The sequence below is a fragment of the Pipistrellus hanaki genome (genome assembly GCF_964339955.1).
Source record: "Pipistrellus hanaki genome assembly, chromosome: X".
NCBI lineage: Eukaryota > Metazoa > Chordata > Mammalia > Chiroptera > Vespertilionidae > Pipistrellus > Pipistrellus hanaki.
The window spans coordinates 17,974,978-17,979,497 of NC_140524.1; the positions used below are offsets into that span (position 1 = coordinate 17,974,978).

General features: G+C 37.8%; 1 pseudogene across 1 annotated transcript; it reads right to left on the reverse strand.

Moving 5' to 3' along the window:
* Positions 1 to 2,120: 2,120 nt before the first annotated feature.
* Positions 2,121 to 3,228, reverse strand: LOC311615395 (mitochondrial fission regulator 2-like; annotated as a pseudogene). Its single transcript has one exon. The product of its transcript is annotated as a mitochondrial fission regulator 2-like (transcript).
* Between the last annotated feature and the right edge of the window lie 1,292 nt (positions 3,229 to 4,520).

Below are 4,520 nucleotides of genomic sequence, written 5' to 3' on the forward strand. Positions count from 1 at the left end.
GTTACCTTACAGTGAGACCTTACTGTTCTCTAGTGAGAAACATTAAATCATTTACTATTCAGCCTTTAATACATTCAAAGGGAAGTGATTGTAGAAATATTTCAATCCTCTTAGCTTTTGAAGCGGGCGGGGGGGGGGGGGGTGAACTGAGACCGAGAAGGGATATATGACTTGCTCAAAGTTACATAGTTTATCAATAGCAAAGTAATTACTAAAAAAAAAAAAAATGTTTCCTCATGTCCTTTAGTAGATATGGATTTCACCTCCAAGAATTAAAACTAAAATCCATAGTTATCAAAAAAAATCATATTTCAGCCTATTAGATATCACAAAGGTTTTGGTTTTTACATAGTGAAAAGACCAATTTCTTAACTAAAGCTCCCTAGTTTTTTCCTGTGTATTAGATGAAACTATGTATCTATGTGTTTAGCCCAGCACCTGACTCGAGTTAATTTCCTTTAAACTTTCATTTCTAGAGTCTAGATGAACAAGCTGAAGACTAATGGATATAGTAGCTTGTTTTGAGGCCATACATGGAATGAGAATTCAAGATAGAATTCACCCTTGGAATTTAGGATTCAAAATTCAGTCTTTATTCTATAATGCCAAATGGATAATTCAATTACAGAACACTAGAAAAGTAACTATAACATGGTCACTTCATGTGAAAAATGGACCTTGAAAGAACTTACTCCATCTTGTCCTGTGCCTAAACCACAGGAACTCCATTCTATTTTCATAAATTTTGTAAGAACTGCCTTTTAGGATCTCCCTATAAGCACAGATGGTTCCTTGTTCTGTTAATTCCAGGATGTAACTAAACCAGGTAAGTAACTATGCTATTTCTAGCTTCTGTAAACATGTTTGCTTGAATAATGGGAAAATAAGACATTTTTGGAAAAAGGGAGTGGGGGAGGAAATCTGAATCTGTGAAGGAAATCTGGTGTACATTATAATCGGTCTATGGTCTGGTCACTGCTCCCTCTTAATCGTCCATCTTGCAGGACCTGTTTACTTAAGCACTGTTCCCATTTTTGAAAAGCCATAAAACATAAAACCCCCAGAGTTGTCAGGGCTGGCGCCAGGCCAGGCCTTGAGATAGGATCTCACTGCACCAATCCCAGAGGTGTTTTTGTTTGTTTGTTTGTTTTTTCTCTTTTTGCCTTTATAAGCTTACCCTTAACTTCATTTTGAGGCCATGAGGTGTGAAAAGGCATTAGCCCTTCACGGTCATCGGCTTTTGAAATAAAGGCTCCAAAATTCGACCCTCTGATTGTGGTGTCTTCTGTTGGGCTCACTGAATTTCAATATAACAATGTAAGGGGGAAAAAAAGCTGTGTCTAAGAATCCTTAAAATAAAATAAATTTATAAGGGTTAGATTATATATAAAGTAATCAATAAATCAACAAATAAAAGCTATAGCATTTCCAAAAATAAAATTTGGCAATTAAAAATGTAAATTGGTGTAGCCACTATGGAAAACAGCATAGAGGTTCTGCAAAAGGTTAAAATATAGAACTACCATATAAAAATGATAGTATGAGGAGATTTTCTCCATGGAAGAAAAAAATCTCAGAAGGTACAAAAGAAAATACTAAAATAAGTAGAGATATAATTCTTTTTCATTCTCTGTAATATATATAATTACCTATATGTAAATATAATACATATATAGATTTCTGTTCACAAAAACATGCAATAAAAGATTTAAAGGCTCTTAAATTAAGATGTCATAACTGCTTTAAGAAATTGTTTTTTAAAAATTCAAACATATTGTCATTTGCTGAGTGATACAATATAGACTTAGCTTATATTAATTTCTTAATCCATTAAAATAGTTTCTGTTATCTTACAGTGAGACCCTACTGTTCTCTAATGAGAAACATTAAATAACTTACTATTTAGCTCATGGCAAAACCATTCCAAGTATGTATTCAGCCTTTAATAAACATTAATGTACATGAAAAAAATCAATATACAGAACCATCATCAATAACCAGTTAACTGTTGGATCATCCAAAGCCAGAGACAGGTATTCTCAAGAGTCAAGACTTCTCAGACTTCTGCACTAATATATCTTGGCACACAGACTTTGTTTAATTTCATTAACAGAAGATTATCATGTTGGTGTATCTCTGCATCTCTCCTTATAAGAGCAGATACAACTTGTGCTGCTCACGCTTTGATCACTGACACCTTTTGTATTTGTCAGTTCTTCCTTTAGGTCGCAATCCTTCTGACTGTGAAATGTGATGTCCAAAATTGTTAGAGCTCATCCTTGAAGTTTCTGGACTAGAAAATGGTAAAGATTCTCAAGCCCTATTTTCTTTCTCAAAGGAATCATCTTCTTGGAACACAGATTTCTATTTAAGTACCTGGGAAATTAAAGACACTAGATCCCACTGTGAACTCTGTCTTTTCCTATTATGAATGGGTCTGCCTCCAGGCGACCAGTCAATAGCAAGTAGTTTAATCTTATTCATATCCATTAGAACATCCAACATTTTTGGAACATCTTTATTTTTCTGGTTTTTTGAATGACAACTATAATTGGTCTTACTGGCACCTGGGTGCCATTTTTTCATTTCAGTTGCTGAATTATCTGGGTCACAAATAAGATTATATTCTGGCTGCACAAGAGAACATGGAGGCTGCAGAGAAGAAAACTGAAGGGGCTCTGTAAGGGGAGGAGGAGCAGGAAGCACTGAACTTGAAAATGGATCTGGTTTGACATTCATTTGAGCAGTTTCTGATGATGGCACTTGTCCCAAACCAGCAGGCCCATAAGTCAAGTCAAAGGAGTCAGAATTAGCACTGTCTTTCAGTTCCTGCATTTGCAAAACTCCAGCAACTGGAGAGCAAAGAATAGTTAGTTCATCTTCAAGGGCAGCTACTGTTTAATTGCAGCCTTTTTTACAGGCTGATAATTTTCCATTGGTTTATTATGTCTTAGAGAAGGTAACAGTGGATCTCAAACTAATTTCAAAGGATGGAAAACTTCAGTCTCCTTGTCCTCATTTTTACATATACCATTTCTCAAAATCAGGCCAACAACAAGCTTCTAAAGGAAGAATTTTCCCAATAATGGAAACAATACTCCGAGCTGATCTATAGCCTTTATTTCCCCAAATCTGCAAAACCTGGTCCATGGGAACACTGAAATATTCCAGTATCTCTCTTAAAATATTCAATATGAGAGACATTGATGAAGCAAACACAGAAGCAAATTCAAGGAAACATTATCAGTTTCTTGATACCTTCTGGAAGCGGAGCCTCCCAGCAAACTCAGGAATATCAAGATGGGATTGTTAAGGAACACAGCTTTGGAATGCTCAGTCCACAAAACCTGAGTGTGCTAGGCCTGGCTCAGAAAAGCTGACCCATGTCTGTGCTTGTCCTCAGTTTATGGGCTACTGGCAGTAACGGTGACCCCAGTGACGTGGGTCTGGATCCTGGAGCCCTCCCTCAGTCAGGGTAACTCCAACTGCTCCCCTGCCAAGTAAGTTTGATCCTAGATTTATCTTGACTATACCCCCCACCCACCCACCCCACATCAGGAAAGAGTCTAATAGGCAGAATTTGCAGTAGACTATCTGCCTGTTGGCTTCCTGGTTCATCAGAAATCTGCAACTTGATGTGCTCTGCCAGCACATTTTTCTCCACCACAAGAATATGACTCATCCCTTGGCCTGCACAAGCCATTAGACTATCAAAGTAAGTGATGAAAGACCTACACATTTCCTTTACTTTGGAGGCTGAACATAGCTTGAAAACTATTTCTGTGGCTTCCTTGCATTAAAAAAGAATGCTCATTACTATACAGTATGTTACCTTTTCTACATAGCAACAGGTGACATTCCTGCCGGGTTTGCTACCCTTTCTTTCTCTGGCAGCAATATGAGAGAGAAAGAGAGGGATTCTGCTTAGTTCTTCTTAGGCAGGTTACCTACTAACTCTGCTCGCCTTTAACTTTAGACCAGCATCCCCTATTTTACCCACTCAGATTTCAATGTCCTGCAAGATCTGTCCTACTACCTCACCCAAGCTAAATTAAATCCAGAAAGGTTGCAGCCTACACCAGAGTTGCCATTCTCAGGATTATGAATATTTAGAGCCCGATAATTCCTTGCTGTTGGGGGCTATGCTGTATAATGTAACATTTAGCATCATCCTAGCCTTTTACTAGTATCCATTTATACTGGTAACACCTATCCCCCAGTTACAACTCTAAAACATTCTCCAGATATTGACAAATGTCCAGTGGGAAAGAGGCAAAATCACTCTCCAGAATGAGAACCACTGGCCTACAGTGATAAAAGACAACAGACATGTGGTGAGAGCTGGGTATGGAGCAGGGTCCTTTGTTCTTCTCTCTCAGGGAGGCGAAGAGGCTAAGACATGGCTTTGGTTTGAGTGCTAGACCTACACAAAACACAGATATGACATATAGGGACTGCTGCTATGAAACCAGGAAACATATTTAGTATTTCTCTGATCACTTCATGTTTCCCACTTAATT